This window comes from Trichosurus vulpecula, chromosome 2, assembly GCF_011100635.1.
Source record: "Trichosurus vulpecula isolate mTriVul1 chromosome 2, mTriVul1.pri, whole genome shotgun sequence".
Lineage (NCBI taxonomy): Eukaryota > Metazoa > Chordata > Mammalia > Diprotodontia > Phalangeridae > Trichosurus > Trichosurus vulpecula.
The window spans coordinates 310884424-310909769 of NC_050574.1; positions in this window are offsets into that span (position 1 = coordinate 310884424).

Below are 25346 nucleotides of genomic sequence, written 5' to 3' on the forward strand. Positions count from 1 at the left end.
TGTAGATTTGGAACCTGAGGCCCAGAAAATTTAAATGATTTTCCAAGGTCACGCAGTCAGTTAGTGGATGAGAAGCACTATAAAAACCAAGTCTCCTCAGCACTAATGCAGTGCTCTTTCCTCTGGAGCATTGGCTGATGATGGTACAAGGATTGTGCGTGTGTGTGTACATATATACACATATTCTATATAAATATATATGTGTATATATACATATAAATGTATATGTGTACATACACACACATATATGCGTATGTGTGTATGTGTGTGTGTGTGTGTGTGTGTGTGTGTGTGTATATATATATTTAATGGAAACTTAAGCTGGAAAAAAATTGCCCAATCATGTTACAAATATATTTTTCTCTGTGACAACAAGCATGTGCATGTTTAAAACATTACAGGCTTGTTTCTGCAGTGATTCAAAATGTCATGATCATGTGCACAACAATTTTGGTCTTTGTTAAAGCAAATCCTGACCCCTACTGAGTGCAAGATATTCTTGTAGTTCCTCAACCTGTCTTCAAGTTGTTTCCAAACCACAAAGGTTTGACATTTGAGCACAAACCAATTCTCAAGAGATGAATAGACATGTACACACTTTCATTTGTGTTCTGTAGACTGAACAGGAGTAGTTCCCTCCTTCTACACTGTTACCCTGAAATTGTACCTCATCAACTATGTTATCATGTGACCAAGCTGTTATGAACATTTGCATTCTTGCAGCACAAACGTCAGATGGTATGAAAACCACAATCACTAGGTATGTGCATTGTAAGCCATCTTAATACTGTCATGGACCATCACAAACGTTCTACAGAAGCAAACCTCAGATTGCCTCTCACTGTAGTATTAAGCTATTTTCTGATTTAGTCTTATGCTCCACTTACGTGACTCTTTTTCTATTTGGCAGATTTTCAAATGAACTGTTGACAACACTGGTTACTTGTTTCTGTGAGAGTGTGCCAATTTTAGAAGAGAAAAAGGTAACATACAAAGATACCTCTCTCCTTAGAAAGACTAGTTTATGTATAAGTGTTAAAATGAAGCAATATACATAATTGAAATTTAAGTACATGTCTCATTTAATACAGAACTTATCATTAGCTATTAGGAAAAGAAATGTTTTGTATTATAACTAGCTATTCATTTTTGCCAATTGTCTAGGTAGCTAAAAATGAAAAATGAATTTCCATCTCTTGTAAAATTCTCCTACCATTTTCTACCACATATTTGTGTGAGTGATGATTTTCATTCTATTCTTGTTTTAAATCAAAATACAGAAATAAACTTGGTGAAGAACTAGGTTTAAGACTGTATTTATCTGATGTGGAGCCAAATATTGCAAACCTTTGTTCAAGTAAAATAGTCCTAAATCAAAATTAAGTTTATATATTATCATGTTAAACATCTTCCAAGTTGTAACTTAGTTCATTAAAATGTCATTTATGTTCAACAAAATTTTTAAAACAAAAAGTATAATGTGAAGTCTGTTTCAACAATCCAGCTAGCAGCTGTCATGGGGGTGAAAGCCCAACAACAGGAACGCTACCAGCACACTGCAAAAGCACAGGTCCTTTTGATCTGCTTAACTAGGGAAAGCTATGTGAAAGGGTTGACAAGCTTACTTTAAGCCTGGGGCTTAGCACTTAGTAAAATTCAAGACTGGGCATGGCTCTGGAGTTAGCACCTCCCCTTCACCAGCCCCACCTTGGGCCCCACCCCAGTCACCAATCCACACCCACATAGGTTCCACACCTAATAGGGATTTGGGCCTGGGGCTTAGCACCTAGTAAGGCTCAATGAAATACACTGAATTACTCAAAGGAAACAAAGGCCAAACTATTCGAGGGCACTTGGTTGAACTAAGTGCTAAGGAGCCCATTTTGCTTACCAACACAAGTCTCAAAGATAATAGTAAGTATATGAAGTCTTGCTGGATTATTTCTTTTATTTCTTAGAGAATATCCCACATAAAATATTTATAATTATTTTCATAAGTAGAGTATTATAATTTCATATTTAGAGTTTTCACAATTATATATAGAATAAATAGCAATGTAAATTTTAATTCAGAGCTTCTTTGGGCAAAAGTTATCATTGTAGTTACTTAATGTAGGTACTTAATGACTAAATCTAAAAGACTATTATGAGTATATAGCAATTTACTGTTTGATAAACCGAAAGACCCCAGCTTCTGGGATAAGAACTTATTGTTAACCAAAAACTTCTGAGAAAAATGGAAAATAGTATGGCAGAAACTGGGCATAGACCAACATCTGACACTGTATACTAGAATAAATTCCAAATGGGTATACAATCTAGGTTGATACCATATACAAATTAGGGGAGCAAGGAATAGTTCATCTGTCAGATTTATGGAGAATGGAGGAATTTATGACCAAACAAGAGATAGAGAACATTATGAAATGCAAAATGGATAATTTTGATTACATTAAATTGAAAAGTTTTTGCACAAACAAAGCCAATGCAACCAAGATTAAAAGGGAAGCAGAAAACTGGGAAATAATTTTTACAACTAGTGTCTCTGATAAAGGTCTCATTTCTAAAATATACGGAGAACTGAGTCAAATTCAATAAGAATACAAGTCATTCCCCAATTGATAAATGGTCAAAGGATATGAACAGGCAGTTTTCAGAGGAAGAAATTAAAGCTGCCTACAGTCATATGAAAAAAATGCTCTAAACAACTATTGATTAGAGAGATGCAAATCAAAACAACTCTGAGGTACCACATTATACTTATCAGATTGGCTAACATGACAAAACAGGAAAATGATAAATGTTGGAGAAGATGTGGGCAAGTTGGAACACTAATTCATTGTTGGTGGAGCTGTGAGCTGATCCAACCATTCTGGAGAGCAATTTGAAACTATGATAAAAGGGCTAAAAAATATGCATACCTTTTGACCCAGCAATATCTCTTCTAGGGCTGTATTCCAAGGAGAACACAAAAATGGGAAAAGTACCCACATATACAAAAATATTTATAGCAGCTCTTTTTGTGGTGGTCAAGAACTGGAAATCGAGGCAATGCCCATCAATTGGGGAATGGCTGAACAGGTTGTGGTATATGAATGTAATGGAATACTATTGTGCTATAAGAAATGATCAGCAGGCAGACTTTGGGAAAACCTGGAAAGATTTATATGAACTGATGCTGAGTGAAGTGAGCAGAACCAGCAAAACACTGTACACAGTAACAGCTACAGTGTGCAATTACTGATTTTGATAGACATATCCTTTCTCAGCAATGCAAGGACCCAAAACTTTTCCAAAGGACTCATAATGGAAAATGCCATCCACATCCAGAGAAAGAACTATGGAGTCAGAATGCAGAGCAAAGCAGACTCTTTTCTCTTTTGTCTTGCTTTGTTTTCTTTCTCATGGTTTCTCCCATTCATTATAATTCTTCTATAGGACATGACTAATATGAAAATATGTTTTATGGGAATGTATATGCAGAGCCTCTATCAGATTGCAGGCTGTCTTGGGGAGGGAGGGAGAAAATTTAAAATTTATGGAAATGAATATTTATGTGTTGTCTCTCCCATTAGAATGTACACTCATTGAGGGCAAGGACCATTTTTTGCCTCTGTCCCCAGTACTTAACACAGTGCCTGGCCCATAAATGTTTGTTGATTGGCTAACACCAGTCCTTCTACACTTTTTCATTGTATTGGTATAGAAAGACCTTGGGATTTGGAGTCAGAAGTCTTGGATTTAACATTCAACTCAACCACTAATCCTCCCAGTGATCTGGGGACAATTGGTAATTGGGAAACCAGCAATCTTTGGGGAAAATGATGACTTCAGTCGGTCTTAATTTCATCACCTGCAAAATGTGGATGATGGTGGATGTTCTGCCTACATAATAAGCGTGTAATGAAGACCAAATATTATCGGGGATGTGGGAACAATCTGGAAATTTAAAAGTACTGTGCCAATGTAAGAGAGGACTCAAATGTGAGCCTATTCAACCCTCTGCCTCATCTGTTGATGTGTCCAGCACCTGAATCTACAGAAGCAATGGAGGCTGAAATGAGAAGAGGGGCTTTAGAATACCTCCAGTTCTCTAATCAAAGTAGGGGAAACCACATTAATTCCCCACCCCTAGAGAGAAACTTCACATCTAAAATTGGGTGAATACCAGCATTGCATGACTTGTAACCCTGCTAAAATGGAGAGGCAAGCGAAAAGGGAGCAGGTCTCCATTCAGGCAAGAGAACTGGTTGAGGTTTAGGATTGGGGAAGTGGGGCAGATAGCATAGATGAGAAAGATTGGAAAATTGTCCGCACTCTGTTTATTGATGCAATCAGGGCATGAATCCAATGTGATAAATTATTTCCTTCATCTATGTAGACATGAAAGGAATATCACACCTCTAACACTAACTCCATGAACAAGTCATTTCACCTCTCTGAGTTTCAGAAAACTCTTTACTACTTATACACTAAGCTATAGATGAATTTTCATCTATTATCTATGGGGATTAATATTAGGATTCAAGAAGCCTCAGAGCAGATTCTAGATTGAACATGAACTTACCTTTTGCCTCTCTATTCTTGACTTTATTTGTGGAAATCTGGATATTGATAAGGAAAATTTTCCATTTCATCTTAACGCAGAATATGTGGTGGCATAGTCCATGCAACAAGACTAGAATTGGCATCTAGCTGGACCACAAGGTTCTGTAGTCCTTATCTTTAGTCATCAATCAACCAAAGAGTATTTATTGAATGTCAAGTGGATACTCAACTTTGTTCTTGGCATCGTGGGTGATAAAGAAGAGTACAAGTCTTGTCTTCAAGGGCCTAACAGTCTTTTCTGGGAGAAAAGATGAACCCAGTAACAAGAAATCTAACAATACAAGTAGAGTTTTCCCCCTCAGATCTCACCCAACACTTTTTGCAACATCATTGTTATTGTCATCGCTGTGATCATCATCATCACCATCATAAAACTCAACTTCTATAGTATTTAAATAGTTACAAATCACTTATCAATAGAAAGACAATATAATAAAAAGAACACTACGTTCAGAATCAATCAAGATTTGAATTCTGACTTTGCTCCTTTTTCCCTAGCTCTGTGACTTGGAGTATGTCACTTTAATCCTCTGGGCCTTTATTCCCTCATTTGGGCAATGAGGGAGTCAGAGGGGTGACAGGATCTGTAAGCTACCTTCTAATTCTATATTCCAGAAACATATGTAATACACTTAGCATGTATCAGGTATAATATTTATCTAATGCTGAGTTCCATGACAGCAGCAATGTTGTCACATGAAAACTTATTTTACCCAGTACCTAGCCTAGTGCCCTGTACATAATGAGTTCTTAATATATGTTTTTTGAATTGAAGTGAATTGAGTGATATAGAATGCCTTCTATAGGCATTTAGTAGAGTGAGGGATTGCCATGGGCTGGGATGGACAATTCAGGCTCCATAGAAAGTAAAATTTGATCTGAGTCTTGAGGGACTGATAGGATTTTAACTAGGAGAGAGGAAGTTGGAGAGTATTCCCAAGAAAAACAGCATGAGCAAAGATACCGAAGCAAAGATAATATTGATTGAGGGGGTGGGAAGGAGACAAGTCTGATGGGAACAAAGATTTCAAATAGAGAAGCTTCCAGGTATGATGGTGTACATCTGTAATTTTAAATTAATATAGAGACTGAAGCTGGTAGCTCTCTAGAGCTCAGTAGCTATGAGTTACTGTAAGCTATATCGATCAGGTGTCCACATGAAGTTTGTCATGTATATAGTGAGTACCCAAAAGCAGAGGGCCTCTTGGCTGCCTAAGGAGGCAGTTAGAAACAGAGCTGGTCAGAGTCAGTTGATAAGCAGGATCTGGCCAATGAATATCCACTGAACTTTTTACCTAGATGACATCAAGAGACCATCTCTCTCTCTCTGTCTTTTTTAATCAATTAAGGAAGGAGAAGAAGTTAGAGCCATATTTGTAGCCCATCTTGAATGCCAATCCAGGGAGTTTCACAAAGTGATCAACAATCCTCAGCTGGGAGAAACTACAGAAGGAAAGATTATTACAATGTTATGAAAGTTCATAATTCAACCAGAGTTGCAAATTACAACTTAATCGCATCATCAATCATCCACCAAGGCAGAGAGAAAGCAGCTTCCTCACTTCCTTGATGCTTTTCTTTCTCCCAGGAGACAGGAATGGGAGACCAGATCCCCTTCTGACAGAGCACCTCTGGTGAGGAGCATACAATACCAAAACACACTGCTCCTCTTCTGGCAGGGCTTCTAAAGGATTTTAGGAACAGCTGGCTCCCTGCCCTCCTAGAGGCTTGTACATCTGCACTGAGCATCATCACCAGCTGAGAGAAGTATCTCTCCTGACCTCACTGTCATAGGTTCAGGATCTGTATAGGAACATGCAATTGGTTCATATATTTCTCCAGGTGGCCCTTTGGATGCTTGACTGGTTTCAGAAAATCAAGTATTTATTGAGCACTTACTATGTGTTAGGAACTGTGATATATACCAAATATCTCTCTCTCTGCGTTGTTCATGCACATGCACGCATATGTGTGTGTATGTAAGTTAGACAGTCCTTGCTTTAAAGGAGCTTACTATATCATTAGGGAGAAAAGACTAATACAAATAGAATATACCTAATACACCAGATAATCTGTGCTAAGGGCTGATTGATTACTATACAGGGTGTTCCTAAAGTCTGGACACATAGGCAAAAATGCATATTTTCAAGAAATGAAATGATTGACATTTTCAACAACATTTTATTTAATTGGAATATTAACAAATAACATCTTCAACTTCAAATAACATCATATAATTTCATATTCACATTCCAAGAGTGAATATGCTAAAATTGATGGCAATGTGGAGTTATTGAGTTATTATATCGAGTTCACGTGAATCTTGCAAAGCACATGAACCTTTGCATCATAAATGATGGAAATCATATTGAAGATGTTATTTGTTAATATTCCAATTAAATAAAATGTTGTTGAAAATTTCATTCATTTTATTTCTTGAAAATATGCATTTTTGCCTATGTGTCCAGACTTTAGGAACACCCTGTAGATCATAAGTATTAAAGGATTTTGTTGTTGTTCAATCTTGTTTCAGTCATGACCAACTTTCCATGACCCCATTTGAGGTTTTCTTGGCAAAGATACTGGAGTGGTTTGCCACTTCCTTCTTCAGCCTATTTTACATTTGAGGAAACTGACGCAAATAGGATTAAGTGACTTGACTAGGGTCACACAGCTAGTGTCTGAGGCCAGATTTGAACTCACAAAGATGAGTCTTCCTGATTCCAAGCCTGGTGCTCTATCCACTGTGCCATGTAGCTGGCCAATGGGATTTTAGAGAAATATGTATTTTCAGGGGAGAGCACCTAGAATCTAAATACCATGGGAAAAAATTACAGGGAGTTATACAAACTCACATTTGAGGAAAGGTAGATACAGAAATGTGGGACTCCTGGGTCCATGACCTTAGCCACTAATTGTGGTGCATAAAATGACCTCCAATGATTTTATATATCTACTCTGGCTCTTCCAAAACGAATTAACTGTCTAATCCTGATTGAGAGCATTAGTAAACATTTTCATTCTTTCTCACATTTATTTTCAGTTGCTTCACAGTAATTGTATATAGCTATACTGGGCAGCTGCCTGAGCTTCTGACACACTCTGGCACTGGCTTTGTGCATTGGCAATTTCATGGTTTGAGTAGATCCTATGCAAGGACAGCCCTCTCTTCCATTCCCCACTCCACCCCCAGCTTGTCTGTCTGGGCGATTGACAGAGATGGGATGCATTTGTAAAGACTAACTTCTATGTTTCCTCAGGGAATGGACTTGTACTTACTACACAGATAAAGAAATATGTTAAGAACCCCCTTTTTTAATTGAAAATATTAAGAAATACATATTTGTCCTATTTAAATTCCTTTCCAGACTGACCTGAAGAAGTAAACTTTATTAGTACTTAACCAAACTTCTCAGGAAACAACTTCCTCTGCTAAACTCCTTCCCCCACCCCTTCCCTTAGGCCAAATCTTGAAACCTTCTCCAGTCTCCTTCTAGTGCTTCCCCTCTGAGATTTACTCTGTATACATCTTGTTTGTATATAGTTGTTTGAATGTTGGTTCCCCCATTAAACTGAAACTTCGTGAGAGAAGAGACTGGCTTTTGCCTCTCTGTATCCCGAGGGCTTAGTACAGTGTCTTATATTAAATGGGCACTTAATAAATGCTTGTTGACTGTCTGACTGACTACTTTCTTTTAGAAAAATGATTAAAAGTAAAAAATCAAAGCTAAGAGGCCAGAAAATGAATTCAGAGTGGAGACCAGGTTTAGAATGAAAAATACCTCATGTCTTCTAAAGATGTGGCCTTCTCCCAATCCTTTAAGTGATTGGGGGTATGGATCAAACAAAGAGTCTCTTTGATAATTTCAGGCCCAGTGACCAGCTAGGTAGAGAACCCTGGAGAGGAGGGGTCAAAGTGGGATTGAGTGGTTTTAGGACAATGATTCTTCAGGGGTTTTCCTGAAAGATTAAGTGACTATTATTCCATTAAAATCATCAGTTTTTAAAGTTTTTTGTCTCAGGACCTCTTAACACTGAAAAATTATTGAGAATACTCGCAAAGTGCTTTAATTTTTATGGGTTGTATCTATTGGCATGTATTGTATTAGAAATTAAAATGTCTTAGTATTATTATAAAAGTAGAGGCAATGAAGTAGCACAACGGATCAAGTACTGGGCCTGAAGTTAGGAAGACCTGAGTTCAAATCCAGTCTAAGAATTTTCTAGCTGTGTAATGATGAACAAGTCACTTAACTTCCCTCTGCCTCAGTTTCCTCATCTGTAAAATGATAATAATACCTGCCTCTCAGAGTAATTGTGAAGATAAAATGAGGCATTTGTAAAGTGAGGTGAAAAGCTTAGAGCTCTATACAAATATTACCTTTTGTTATTATTACTACTAAAATAGCTTTGCTGTGGTGGACCCCCAGGGGTCCCTTCACCATAATTTTTTTAAGCTCTTAGCAAAGATACTTACTAATAAGGTATAGTAAAAAACAATAATCATGAAACATTCCTTCCACTCAAAACCAGAGTGAATTGTCTCACAATTGCAGATGGTATCCGTAAGAAAAGCAGGCACAGAACACAATAGCAGGGAGTCACATGCAGAGGGAACACATGCCAGAGGAAGTCACAACTCTGCATTTTCCCTCTTCCTCTTTCTCTCCTTGTATAATCCATTGTGTCTCCCAACATTTGATTGCCAGAATTAGTTGAACCCTGAGTCTATAGCTAGTTCACTTCTATACCATCAGGAGATCCACTCTTTTTTTGTAATCTGTCAATTACTTTCTTTTTTTTTAATTTTCAGTTACTAATTCTCTCCCTCCCTTAAGTTCCTCTCCCACTCATTGAGAAGGCAAACAATACAACAACCATTGTAGATGTGAAGTCATGCATAACATTTCCTTGTTAGCTATGTTAAGAAAAGAAGAAAAAGAAAGTGAAAAATAAGGTCCAATTTACACTCAGAGTTTGTCAATTCTCTCTCTAGAAATCAATAGCATTTTTCATCATGAGTCCTTTGGTACTCCCATGGATCATCTTATTGACCAGAGTAGCTAAATGTTTCACGGTTAGTTCTTGTTACAATATTGTTCGTACTGCATACAACGTTCTCTTGGTTCTGCGCATTTACATCAATTCATAGAAGTCTTCCCAGGTTTTTCTGAAACTATCCCTTTCATCATTGCTTATAACACAACAGTATTCCATTGCAACCATATACTACAATTTATTCAGCCATTCCCCAATTAATGAGCATCCCCTCAAATTCCAATTCTTTGCCACTGCAAGAAGAGCTGCTATAAATATTTTTATACACGTAGGTTCTTTTCTTTTTTTCTTTACTCCCTTTTGGATACAGACCTAATAACAGTATTGCTGGGTCAAAGAGTATACAGAGTTTTGTAGTCCTTTGGGAATAGTTCCAAATTGTTCTCTAGAATGATTAGACCAGTTCACAGCTCCACCAACAGTGCATCAGTATATCTATTTTTCCATATTCCTCTCAGCATTTGTCATTTTCCTTTTCTGTCATGTTAGCCAGTCTGGTAGGTGTGAGGTGTTCCTTGACCATACTTTGAGAACTTCTGTATTAAAGGAAGCAGAACATTAGCCCTGTATAACCATATTTGTCATATTGTAAAATTTTCCTCATTCAAGATTCCGATAAATTCCTGCCTTGTCAAAAACAAAACAGAATGTCAGAATATACAAGGCCACTTTTCTGCTTTAGACACTTCTCTCTCAAGACTAATGCTTGGATCTAGATTAATGAAAACTGTTTCTGGCATATATGTGGCTATTATGCAAAGGACAATATTATTAGATTTTCTTCAATACTGGGTAACTGAGGCAGTGAGGTTAGAACCCTGAAAAGGGCTGTCTTCTCTTTTAAAATCAGATATGGGTATGTGAATTTGTTATTATTTTTGGTAATATGATGACCATGGGGTATATGTGAAAGAAAGATATGAAGTAAATTAAAATGACATATTCTTTTCATTCTAAGGCTCCAATGAATGGATTTTGTCAAAGTTAAGAAAATTTGAATTCTGAGGCCTCTCCCATACCTGTAAAGCCCATTTAGTCTCACACATTTAGTACGTAAGAAGAAGTAGCATTTATATAATGCTTCCTATGTACCAGGCCCTGCGTTCAGTACTTTACAATTATAAATTCATTTATATAGCAAACAAAAATCAGAGAAGGTATATAGACGAGACTATATACCTGACAATACATAGAGTGAATAAAGCACCAGAACTGACAGAGCACATTGTAGCAGTCCACAGTATAGAGCTTTCAATGCCCTTTCCTTACATCTTATGAGCAAAGTAATACAAATACTGTCCTGATTTTATAGATAAGGAAGTGTAGGGTCAAAGAGATTATATAACTCACCCAAGATGACTCAGCTAGTAAAGGCAAGACTCAAACCCAGGTTTTATAAGTAATAGGTTTGTATGCTGTTTTATCTGTGAAAGGTTTTATGTATCTACATAGGTTTGTCCGCATGTGGCTCAAAGGGAGGCAGAAATAGATATCTCTAAAGTCTGTGCCTCCCACCCTTCTCCAAGGGAGACCTCTATTCCTGACATTAGGAGATTGTGGTCAGAGGAAAAGAGGTACCAGTCTAGATTTATATGCCCCCTAAATATTATTAGTCTAGGGAAAGGTTTCTAGGTCGATGATGAGCTCTTTAACACTTTCCCACAATGCAGAAGATGTGGCCCAAGCTAAATATCCCTTCCCACCAAATGCTAGTTCTACAATGGGAGAAGAAGGGAGGATGAAGGAAGAATGAGGGCAAAGGAAGAAAAGAGGAAGAAGGTAGAGGAAAGAGAAAGGAAGGGGGAAAGGGAGAAGGAAGAAGGAGGAGGAGGAGATCATCATCATCATCATCATCATCATGATGTTCTTCCCAAAGTTTTTCCCTTCCAGCATCTGAAGAAAGTCTGGAACTACACATCATCTTTCTTAAAACTAGAAGTCAGAAGACCAGGGTGACTCCTCTTCAAAGCTATTGAGCACTGAGTTGTAAGCAACTGCTCCTTATAGGTTGTAAGCACCTGCTCTTGAAACTGATGAAGCATGATCACCCATTTATGTAGTCCATGATGAATGTCCTCTGAAGAGCATTAATAAATTGTGGTGATTTGCTGACTCACAGAAGTACAGCATCTGGTTCTTCAACCAGATCCTCCCTGCTTAGATTCAGTTTAATACTCATATCCGTTCTTCCAGCAAGTGTGATCACCTGCTCAAGGTTAGCCACTTATTAAACTGTTTCAAATTTACCACCAAGAAAAAAAATATCTCAGAACTTAGCCTGATGGTGGGCCTGCCTGCTCTCCTCTCCAACCCATCCTCTATTCAGTCACCAAAGTGATTTTCCTAAAGTATAAATACAACCATGTCACACACCCCCTCCTCAATAAACTCCAGTGACTCCCTATCATCTCAAGGAACAAATATAGAATCCTCTGTTATTCAGAGCCCTTCATAACCTAGCCCTTCCCTGGCCTTTTCCAGTCTTCTTACCCCTTACTCTCCACTTTGCACTCTTCAATCCAGTAACACTGACTTCCTTGTTGTTAAAAAAAATTCATCTCTTGGCTCTAGGCATTTTTTTCTGCCTGTCTTTCATGACTAGAACGTTCTCCTTCCTCATCTCTACCTCTTGGCTTCCCTGGCTCTCTTCGAACCCCAACAAGAACGATTTCTATGAGAAGCCTTTCCCAACACTTCTCAATTCTTGTGCCTTCCTTCTACTAAGTATTTCTTAGTAATCCTGTAGACAGAATATTTGTAAATATTTGCTTGCTTCTGAGGTTGTAGGCTAGAAGTTTGTTTGCTTGTTATCTCCCCCATTAGACTGTGAGCTTCTTGAGTGGAAGGACAACTTCTTTTTGTATCCCTAGAGCTTAGCACACTGCCTGGCACATAGTAGGTGCTTAGTAAATTTTTATTGACTGACTGAATTAATTTGGTGACTTCTTTTGGAGTGTCAGGACAGATATAATGTTCAGTTTCCTTTAGTAGATATGATTTTTCTAGGATCTGGGCCCATTACAGTGGAGTTTATGATGCTAGTTGAACCATCCCCAGTTTGAAAAGCCCCTGTTGAGGAGGAAAAGGAAAGTTAAAGGAGAGCTTGGAGCTGAGAAATTCCAACTGAGGGAGGAATAAAAATCAAAAATGTTTTAACAATCCAAGATCAAGAAGAAAGCAGAAATCATTCTGGTAAATCATTTGGAATTATACTAATGAAAGTAATACATATCCTTTGACCTATGCCCAGGCATATGCCCCCAAGGTCAAAGACAGAGGATAAAGGTTGCATACACACAAAAGTGTTTATAACAGCACTTTTTGTAGTAGCAAATTACTAGAAGGAAAGTAGGTGCTCATTTACTGGAGAATGGCTGAACAAGTTGTGGTATATGACTATGACAAAAAAAGATATCAAACCATGAAAGACTGAATACAAAGAATTTAGAGAATTTGGGGAAGACTTGTATGAACCCATTCCTAGAGAAGTAAGCAGAACCAGGAGAACAATTTACGCAACGACCCTAAAAATGTAATGTACTATGCTTTATTATAAGAAAGGGTTCTTTAAGGATGCCGGTGGGAACAACAGTGGAAAACGACAGAAGTATTTTTAAAAGGAAAGAACGAGTGTCAATAATACCACAATAATAACCAGACACACTTCGTGGGATTGAAAGGGTCATCTATAGGACAAAGTATCTAAAGCAGCTAGGTAGCACAGTGGAAAGAGTGCTGGGCCTGAAGTCAAGAAGACTCATCTTCCTGAGTTCATTAACTTTGTGACCCTGGGCAAGTCACTTAGCCCTGTTTGCCTCAGTTTCCTCATCTGTAAAATGCAAATGACAAATCATTTCAATATCTTTGCCAAGAAAATCCCAAATGGAGTCATAAAGAATTGGACATGACTGAACTACAAGAAGAAGGCATTATTGAGAGGCAAATTCTGGGGTTCGGGCTGAGCTAGTTCAATACCAAGAAAGTAACATAGCAAGCTATCCAAAGAATTCTTCAGTTTTCCATTCTTGTTTTGTGAGTGTGCTATTGTTTTTAATGCCTCATCTTATGTGGCCAAACCCAGCGTTTAGCTTCTTTTCAAGTCCCTTTGGCAAGAATTTCCCCCTCTTGTTACTTTCATCACTCTTCAAGGAAACAGCCAAGCTCAGACAAGATCTAAATAATCATCTCAGTTTTCCTCTCACAAGTCCCTCGTTGTAGTCTACAATTCCCCTGTGAGGTAACAGAGGTTTCACGACTTATAGAGAGGTAAAGGATTATGGCAGAGCACCAAGGACACCATCCTAATTAGAGTTTGAATGATCTGCACACTCCTTCATGGGCAGGTTGGTGGCATAATGGATAGAGTATTGACTTGATATCAGGAAAACTCATTTTCCTGATTTCAAATCCAGTCTCAGACACTTACTAGCTGTGTGACCCTGGGCAAGTCACTTAACCCTGTTTGCCTCAATTTCTTTGTATGTAAAATGAGCTGGAGAAGGAAATGGCCAACCACTCCAGTATCTTGGCCAAGAAAACCCCAAATGGCATCACAAAGAGTCAGAAATGACTGAAGAACAACTAAACAACAACATTCCTTCACATATAAAGATGCTACTGGCCCACGACCATGATGTGAACTTTGACTCTTTTCCCAATATGAGGTATGGACTGAACATACATACTCTCACCCCTTTCTTGTGTATATCACCATACATTGGGAAATTGGTTAGCCAGTGTAGGGGTCAATCTATAGCTGAAGTCTGTGACCCATGGCAAGGGATCATTCTGTAGACACATTTGGGTATCAACACTCGGCAGTGGAGCAGCAAACCAACTGGTCCATGTGGGAATTAACATCATGACCTTGTTCTCAGAAATGTGTTCCAGCCAATGGAGTTGGCCAGCCTCATAACATGCTATAACTAAGTGCTACCCTTTGTGTATGCATTTCTCAGTCACCAGGAGACCCAGCAGATGGTATGGAGAGGAAATTCTGGAGTTTTCTCTGAGCCCTGCTGAGTTTAAGGCCATGAAAAGTTCTGTAGTATAAAGAACTGACATCACCTGTCCTGATATCGCATGCCTTGGGGCTGTTGAAAGGTCACTTTCTCTGGGCAATCCAGTAGGAAGTGTTCAGCAAAGAATTCCCCAGATCTAATCTCAGAACAGTTTTAAGATGATCTAGTTAAAATAACAATCCCTTTGTATAATATTTTAAATTTCCTTCTATTGATTCCTCATTAAGTGGAGCATGCTAGTCTTAGAGCCAGGGAGCCCTGGGTTCAAATCATACAGGATCATTTAGGATTATAGGTCAAAGGGGTAGTAACTTGCAGAACTGAATTCTCAGTCTAAGTCATAAGATTGTGGCATCATAGGAGCTGGAGAAGATTTTAGAAGTCACTGAGTACAACCCCTTCATTCTACAAATGAGAAAGACCAAGGCCTAGAAAGGTTGCATGATTTGTCCATGGTCACACAGTTAGGAAGTAGCAGATCTGGGATTTAACATCATGAGCTTCAAATCCTAATCTAGCTCTTTTTCCACTGTGCCACACTGGTATCTGTTCAACTCCGTGTGGCTCAGGCAACCCCCAAGACTTTTCTTCTAAGTAACAGACTGACCTGATCATGTGTTAATGAGGAAAATACCCACAGCAGGAATTTCCTATGCTGAGAAAATCACATAGTTGAGTATTCGATTTTCATAATAAACCTGGGAGGTAAGTAGATCCAAGATCGCTATACCAGTTGTTACAAATTTGAAAACCTAGGACCAGAAAAATGAAGTGGCTTACCAGTGGTCACACATATAGTGAGAACATAGAGTCCATAAGCTTTGATGAAAACCCAGATCTCCTGACACCTATCCACACCTTGTAGGCTCTACCCACCACTGCATCCTCACCTCCTAACTATATTCTCCAGAAGGCAAGATTCTGCCTTGCCTTCATCTGCCCCAGAAGGAAGGGGGCAGGACAGCCATTCCATCCCCTTCCAGCACTGACTCTGGCCTCCTACAACTCTTCATCAGTTACCTTGCCTGTCTAAGAAGGAAGAGAACCTCATAGCCTCCCTGGGGCCAGCCATTCCATTTGACTCCCATCACCCACTCTGACCTCCGACAGTTCTACACTGCTTGCTTGCCACTGTGGACCATAGCCACCCCCCATTTCCATTTAAACACCTCTGCCTGTGGTCTTGGAACAACTCTACCCTTGAGGACAAACCTGTGTGGACCACGACAACCTACCTGAATTCATTCCTGAATGATTAACATATTCTGATCTCATGCTACTCTCCCCATCCCAGAGATTCTGAATTTCTGCCCTTGTTCCAACCTCATTCTCCATTCTCTTGCTTCTACTCTAGCCCCGTGGCCATCATCCAAGGAAGCAGCTCCTATGGAGAAGGGGCTACCTCTTCCCCCCTCAATTGTCAACCAGCTGTCACACACAGAGAGGGCAAGTGAGCATAGCTGAAGCAGCAAAGCAGTCTGAGGGAGAAATGGAAGGCAGCTTGTGTCTGGCGAGTCAAACCACCACTTCTGACACCTTGACCACCATCTCTCCTCAGATCCTGGTGAGGACAGCCTAGGTCCCTGAACCCAGTAACATTGGGAAGAGCACTGCTTCCAGCCCACTGCCTTCAGCCATAATCCTAGGAAGCAGCAGCTATGAACACACTGCCTGGCAACTGCTCCTCGAGGCATTCTACCCACAGCTACTAAATATCCAGAAAAAAAAAGTTCTTTCAGCCCAAGTCACCATCAAACAGTTCAGCCTTTGAAACTGATGGGATTTTATCAGCACAAATTACATTAAGCAAAGGCATTACCATCTGCATTGCAACTATACTCCAAGGACCACAGGACATTTTTATATGTGTTGTTCCCCACCCCCCTGCCCCCACCATTAGATTGTGAACTCCTTGACAACAGGGACTGTTCCAATACTGGTTACACTTTCACTCCTACCCCAACTCACTGGTAGTGGTAAAGAAGTTAGAATAGGGGCAGCTAGGTAGAACAATGGCATAGAATACCAGCCAAGGAGTCAGGAGGACCTGAGTTCAAATCCAGCCTCAGATACTTTCCACTTACTAGCTGTGTGACCCTGGGCAAGTCACTTAACCCCAATTGCCTCACCAAAAATAAGAAGTTGGAATATTCCTTGCTCCCCATTGCCACTTCCAAACTCTCCCTCTACCACCATCACTCAATAACTTCTCCTCTTTTGAAGTTCATTTGGTCCAAATTTATCAAGCAACGTTATGTTACTGTTGTCTATTCACCTCCATGACACTTTCTTTCCTTTCTCAGAGTTCAACGCCTAGCTCACACATACTTTCTCTTCTCTTCAACTTCTGCCCTCATTCTAGGAGGGCTTCAACATACATGTTCATAATCCCTCAAACATATTTCCCTTCCAGTTCCTCAACTTACTCATTTCCCATGACCTACCCTTTCATCCAACTCATCTACAAATGGAAATGGTCATAACCTTGATCTTGCTATCATCCATAAGTGTTCTTCCATGTTCATGAACTCTGAAATTTTTTATCATAATCTTTTGTCGTTCCATCACTCCTTCTGGATTGCAACCCCTAACTCTGTTTTTCATTTTCACCATGTTCTCCAGTCCTTCCACCCCTCAATTCTTTCCCAGGTCATCACCATGCACTGACTTCTCCCATCACAGCCTTGACACCTTAGTGAACCAATTCAAGTCTATACTGCCCTCTTCTCTTGAGTCCCTTTTCCCTTTATCCCATCTGCCAAGCCTCAGCCTTGTATGACTCCCATCATTCCCTGTTTTTACTCCTATCCATATGTTGGTGAACAAAGCTGGAAAAAAATCACAAAACTGTACTTACTGGGTCCCACTACAAATTTTTGTTACATAATCTCAATTAGATCCTAACTACAACAAGCTAATCCTTTTTAAACCTCTCTAATATATTTACTTTCCCACTCACCATAGTAGTTTATTCAAACCTATTCATCCCTCCTTAAATGTCTCAACAATCCTTCAACCTTCACCCTCTGAGCTGAAAACCTTGCCTTATATTTCATCGGGAGGAAAAAGATCATTGGCTGAGAGTTCCTTTTTCTTCCCTTCTCTTCATTTCACAACACTCAAATGACTTCTGCCACTATCTTCCCTTCACCCATGTCTCACATGAAGAGGTGGCCCTTCTGCTTGCGAAGGCAAACTCCTCTACATGTACAAAAGATTCCATTTCATCCTATCTTCTCCAGCAGATTTCACCTCTATCATCCCTACTCTCTCACTAATCTGCAAGCTTTCCAGTCCATGGCCATTTCCCTGCTACTTACAAACACTCCTATTTCCCCCATCCTGAAAAAACCCTCAGATGTTCTTGCTATCATCCTATATCTCTCCTTTTTGTGACTAAATTCCTTGAGAAGGTCATCTATAATAGGTGTCTCCACTTCCTTTCCTCTCACTCAGACTTTCTGCAGTCTGACTTCTAACTTCATCATTCAACTCTAGTGCCTCTCTTAAAAGTCATAAATGATCCCTTAGTTTCCTAATATAATGGCCTCTCAATCTTCCTTTTAGACCTCCCTGTAGCCCAGGAACCATGGATGTCGCACCAAGTTTCTGTCTCAGATCCTGTTCTCTTCTTCTTTTATATTATTCCACTTAGTAATCTTACCAGCTTTCATGATTCCATTATCATCTCTATGTAGATGATTCTCAGATCCATTTATTCAGCCTTAACTTCTCTCCTGATCTCTAGTCTCCCATCTTTGAACATCTATCTATTATTGTACATCTTGAATTCCATGTCCTGTAGACTACTCATGTCAAACTAAAATAGAAATGGGGCCAGTAAACTGAGCATAATGATTCCCAAGGGCTGCATATTGATTTAGAAAACCACATATTACTATTATCTATGTTTTATTATATTTTATTTTGTTAACTATTTCCTAATTACATTTTAATCTGGTTTAGGCAGCACTTGGGAGTATTATGAGCCAGAGGCCACATGTGTGACACGTCTGCTATAGACATCTTAAACTCAGCAAGTCCAAAACTGAACTCATTGTCTTTGCCCTCAAATCCTTCATTATTCTTAACTTCCTTATCACTGTCAGGGGCACCACCTTCCACCCAGTTACCTAGGCTTGCAACCTAGGTGTCATTCTCAATTTCTCACTTTCGTACCTCCATATCCAATCAGTTGACAAAGCCTGTTCATTCTACCTTTGTAACATCATACACACATACACACACATGCACACACACACACACACACACACACACACTTCTCCTTTTCCCCCTTGCTCCTCTAACACTGCCACCATCCTGGCATAGGTTCTCATTACCTCTTGCCTGGTCTATTACAATAGATTTCTGGTTAGTGCCCCTACCTCAAGTCCGTTCCCACTCTCATTCATCCTCCGTTAAACTGTCAAATTGATTCTCTTAAATCGCATGTCTGATCATGTCAACCCTATTCAATAAATACCTCCCTATTATTTCCCAGATGAAATATAAAATCTTCCATGTGATTTTTAAAGCTCCTCATAACTGAGACCCTACCTACCTTTCCAGTCTTATACCTTACTCAGTGATCCAGTGATTCTGATATCTGCAATTCCTTAAACGTGATACCAAATCTCTTGATTCCATACATTTTCACTGGTTTTTCCTCATGCCTGGAATTCTCTCCCTCCTCACTTCCATCTCTTGGTTTCCTTAGATTTGTTCATTGTTGTTTAGTCATTTTCAATTGTGTCCAATTCTTCATGACCCTATTTGGAGTTTTCTCGGAAGAGACACTAGAGTGGTTTGCCATTTCCTTCTCCAACTCATTTTACAGATGAGGCAACTGAGGCAAACAGGGTTAAGTGACTTGCCCAGGGTCACACAGCTAGGAAGTATCTGAGGCCAGATTTGATCTCAGGAAGTGAGTCTTCCTGACTTCAGGCCCAGTGCTCTACCTAGCTATTCAGGTTTCATCTAAAATCCCACCTTCCTCAAGAACCTTTTCCCAGTCGCCCTTAATACTAGTACTTTTACTCTGAAATTAGCTCCAATTAGTCCTATATATATCTTGTTTTTTCATAGTTCTTTACATAGTTTTTACCATCATTTGTGAATTTCTTAAAAGCAGGGCTTGTTTTTTGCCTTTCTTGTATCCCCAGCACTTAATACAGTGCCTGGCATATAGCAGGAGTTTAATAAACATTGTTGAATTGAGAACCAAGTGACACTCATAGGATCATAGATTGAAAGATGAAAAGGATTACAAGGTTATCTAGTTGTAGGATCAAATATCTAGAGTAAACATCAGAGTTGAGCTAGTTCAATATTCTCATTTACAAATGAGGAAACTGAGCCTGGGTAAGTGAAGTTCCTCCCCCAAGGCTACACAGGTAGTGAGTGGCAGAGCCAGGGTTGGCTCCTGATCCAACATTCTTTCCATATGGCAAACATGCTGCCTCTCAGCAAACAGGGCAGTTGGATGGCTGTTTTAAAATAACCTCCTCCCCCACCCCACAACCACCTTCTCATTTATATTAGTTTTAAATTGCAAGAAAAGGGCCGATGAGATGAGCTTAGGGAGCCCCCAAATCCCCACTGTGTTTGAGTGACCTAATTTTCACAACAGGTAATTTTCATTAAAGGTAAGATTCTCTCCTTTTGGGGGATCAGAGTTTGACCCATATATATATTTTTTGTTAATGATAACTCAGCAGGGATCATCATCTTTTCTCCCACTATTTTATTAAAACAATTAGTCACAAACCTGTTGCTGGGCAGATTTCTGGTTCACAGGTCTGCATGGCCCCCTTCAGTTCCCTACCTTGGCTGGCTTAAGAGACTATGACCAGAAGGGGCCCAAACAGGAGATGCCTAATGAAACTCTCCCTTCTAGATCTCTGCCTGCATCACCAGCCCTGTTAGGGCCTGGATTGAGGAAATAAATAAGAAGGACATGTTGGCTTGTAAATAATCTCCTCGATAAACAAATATGGGAGCTGGGACTGGCCCAAGAGGGTCCCTGCTCTCCAAATGAAAATCTGATCGAACAGCTCATTTAGCAAATAAAGTCTAAAGTGAAATCTTCATCAAAAAATTCTTTCAGTGTGAAATGGGAAAAAAAAGTATGGAGTTATTCAAGGGGGCGGGGGAGGGTGGATAAAGGAGATTGCCTTCAAGGTGTATGACAAGAAAAGCATCATGGAAAGTGGGAAGGACATTAATAAACTGAGAGTGCCCAAAGGAGGCCGTGGTGACTCATTCTGTATGTAGACTGGTTGAAGAAAAATGGGAGGTTTAGACTGGAGAAATATTCACAAGGGATAGGAAGGAATGAAAAGTTTCTCCAAGTATTTTGGGGTCAGTTTCCTACAAGAAAGATTAGAGCTGTTCTAATTCCAAGGAGAAAGCAGAACTGAGAGTAATTGGTAGAAGATAAAGAGGCAGATTTAGGATTGATAGAAAGAAAAACTTTCAAAAACTTAGAGGCTTTTCAAATTCAGAATGTGCTATCCTCAAGATAGCCACACTCCCTACCCCCACTCTCCTTCACTGGAGGTCTTCAAGCTGTAATAGGACTTTTCACATCCCCAGATCACCTAAGAGGGAAGCACCTATGTGGGAGTCACTGGGGATCTACTTCTTCAAGTCTTCCTGTGTTACCCTACCACATGGTGCTGGCTGCTTAGCCAGAACAGTTGATATCTTAAAAACTAGCGTACTGAAACAGTCAGTCTCTTTTTCATTGGTGTCCAGGGGGCTGTTTACCCAAAAGGTCCTGTTTACCCAAAGCATGGGCATCACGCACTGAACTGGGTATTGGAGACATTTTACCTTCCCCTTCTCCCTTTTAGTCCCTGGATTCTCACAAATTGGACTTGAGGATTTGGGATTTGTCGTTTTCAGTCCTGGGCACAGGTTCTTTGCTGCTTCTTCCCAAGAAGGTATCCTACAATGATAGCTTGTGTCATGGCTCACTTTATGCTATCCATGAGCCCTCCTTCCTCATCAGGGTCTGTACTGTGGAGAACCTGAGCATTTCCGTCCAGACCTGCTCTACAGGAAAGGTTCTGGTAAACTCAGACAAATACGCATTCAGGGTTCCCTCCTGAAAGATTGTTATTTTATCAAAGAACAAAGCCTTTTAGAATGCAGGTACCAGCAAGCAGATGAGATCAGGACAGTCTTGTCCACTGTCCCTTAAATGGCTCAGTGAAAACGCTACCCCACCCATCCTCCCAGCCTGCCTGATCTACCTCATTGTTCTATGCCTATGAAATCTGGACAGTACACCAACACCATGCCAGGAAACTGAATCTCTTCCATTTGAATTGTCTTAAAAAGAGTCTGAACAACACCTGGCAGGATAAGGTACCAGGGAGTGAGGTCCTCTTTTGAGCTAAACTGCCAAGCATTCAAATTCTACTGCAGAGAATGCAACTCTGATGAGTTGGCCACATTGTTCAAATGCCAAACATCTGTTTGCCTAAAAGACTGTTTTACAGAGAACTCATGCAAGGAAGGCACTCACACCGTGCTCAGAAGAAGCAATACAAGGACACTCTCAAGGTCTCTCTGAAGAACTTTGGAATTGATTGCATGACATGGGAGATGCTGGCAAAGGCCCTCTCAACATGGCATACCCCCATCAAAGAAGGCACTGTGCTCTATGAGCAAAGCAGAATTGCAGTAGATCAAAAGAAATGTGAGATGTACAAATTTAGTGAATCCACTCCAAATGTTCACACAGACTATTCACGTCCCACCTGTGGTAGGGTATTCTGAGTTCATATTGGTCTGATCATCCAGTCACTGTAACTTGATTCTAACATAATGATGTCATTTTGATCCTCTTCTAGAACAAAGGATCACAACATTCCTACCCAATCCCCTTCAGTCCTAAAACTTTTCGAGCATTCCAGGAGGGAGGGTAGATTTTTCAAAAAGCAATGGGTTCTCACCAGCAGATGTATATCTTATATATAATTTGTATATTACTATATATAAAATACATCTTATATAAGTTATATATCTTAGAGGAAAGAAGGGAGGGAGGAACACTGGGAAGGCTATCAGCAGCTCTCAAACAATATATAAATCCTGGCTCAGTACTTTAGAAAGGACCTGGTACCCATGCATTTTGGCTTCCTTTTGCTCCCCACACTCACATAAATGATCACCTCATCACCATGGAAATCTCATAACAGAAATGAATCAAGCAAAGTCTCTCTCTTCTCTGAGTTAATTCTAATCGTTTGGGGCATTCCATATTTATAGGAGTCCCTGAGCTCCTCCAAGTCGTAATAATCCTTTACATCTCATGAGGACTCCAGTCCTCAAAAGTTTAATAAGATTTCTAGCTGGAAGTACCGTACAAATCCAATTCCAGCCCCCATTTCACAGATGGAACAGCAGGGGCCCAGAGAGGGAAAGTGGTTTGCCCAGTATTTGCCCAGAAAAATAGAGCTAGCAAGTCCCCTAAATTTTCATTCCAATAGTCTTTCTGTTACAGTATTCTTTCTACCATACCACAGTTGTTAAAAAAAATACTCATTTTCTTGACTTCTCACACCTAATTCAATTTCATTCCATTCAACAAGTAAATATTAAGCACCCCTCCATGCATATGGCACTGCGCTAGGCTCTGAGGTCACAAGGACAAACAATGAAATACTCCTCAAGAAGCTGAGTGAATATGACATGAAGCAATGAGCTGGGGACCAAGCAAGCAGAAAGGCAGACTCATAGGAATTTAAAGCTGAAAGGGACCTCAGAGGTCATCTTCATCATACAAATGAGGGACCCGAGGACCAGTGAAAGGATTTGTCTACTGTCATGTAATTAGCAAATAGTCTAATTTTGAGCCCAGATCCTCTAAAAGCAAATCAGTGGGAGTTTTTTCCACTCTACTACACTTGTTTATATATTTTAATTGAAACTTCAAGCTTTTTTGTTATAAGGGAGTCTATTTACCATAAACCATTACAATTCTTTTCCCCACCACCATCACTCCTCCCATACCTTGCCCAACCTAATTTTAAACACTCAATCTCATCCCAGTTCTTTATTAACACAATGAGCTAAGATGAATTCTTCACCCCAGGTTTTGTATACAAGCTGTTTCCGGTCTCCTTCCTCACTGTGACATTGCAGTGTAGAAAGATCTGGTGCCACACTGGGATCCCCCAAACCACTCCAATGGAAATTAGTCTGACTTCCAGGCCTTGAAACATCAGGTTATAATTATGCCAAGTTGACATTGGTTGGAAGTTGGGGGTGCTCTGAATTTTTTTGTAACTTGCCACCCCCAGCACCTTCCAAAGCTCACATCTAATTAATTTCCAAGGTTGAATCTCATTTTATTGTTTTTGGCCCATTTTCATAACCTCTGAGATTCCACTGAATATTTCTTTATTCTCGCTGGTGTTTATGCTATCTCCTGATTTAATATCTTCTCTGAATTTAATTAGCATTCTATTTATCCAAATCATTAAAAAGGATGAGAGCAAAAGCTGTCAGCAAATACCAGGAGACCCTGTCCTACCATCACCCCAGTTTGTACATTGCTATTTCTTTTTTGCCCCTTAGGAAACTCCTCAGGTTGGACTCCTGACCTCCTTACTTTGTTCCTACCAGTCCCATGACTTGGTTTCCTCACTTTGTTGTTATTCTTGGGTGAGGCAAGCATCACAGCTAAGGTACAGTTGTCTCTAGTTTCCTCTATATCTAGCTCTGTCAGCGCTATAATGAGCAATGTGGAGCCTTAATCATAAGCTGAATGATCTTGGGCAGGTCACTGCTCTGAGCCTTAGTTTCTTCTCACAGAAAATCAGGATATTAAAGGACATGACCACTAAGATCCCATCCAGTTCTAATATTCTAGGATACGCCTTCCTTTCAGCTCTTTGATTTGGAGCTTGAAGGGACCTTAGAGGCCATATAGGCCAACCCCCTTATTTCATAAATGAGGAAACTGAGGTACAGAGAGGTCATACAGGTCAAAATGGCAAAGCCAGGAATTGAACTCAGGTCCTCCGATACCAAATCTTTCATTCTTTCCCCTATTTCTACAATATTGTCTCCCTGTATCATGTTAGAAAAAGAAGACCACCGAGACTCAGAGGACATCCATTTCAGGCCTGGCTTGTCCATTAGCTGTATGACCGTCAGCAAGTCAGTTCACTTTCTGGGCATAGGCATGCTTAGTGCATGATGGTGTGTACTGGCCCACAGACTATGTCTCTTGGCCTCAGTTTCTTCATTTGCCAAACGAGTACAATAATAACTGACTCTGTCAGGTCCTGACAAGGTTGTTAAAATAATGAATGTAAGCACTTCAAGTTTTTGAAGCATAAAGTAAAAATAATTATCTGTTATAAGGATGACTTTCTGCAGGGGGAGGAAAGGGATGCAAGGAGAAATATTGGCCATATAGAAACAAGATATGTCAATAAAATTAAATTTTCATTTAATTTAAAATAAAACAATTTTAAACATAAAGTTACTCTCTTCCATACTTGACCGCAGCCTGGAGAATGCTTGGAGGAAGTCAAGGTCAGATAGAAAGTCTGGAACTTAAAGACAAACTTCATCAACCATATTGTAATGACCCCTTTTCCAGATGGAATGTGCTTTGAAAGGAGAGCTCATAAAGAAGAA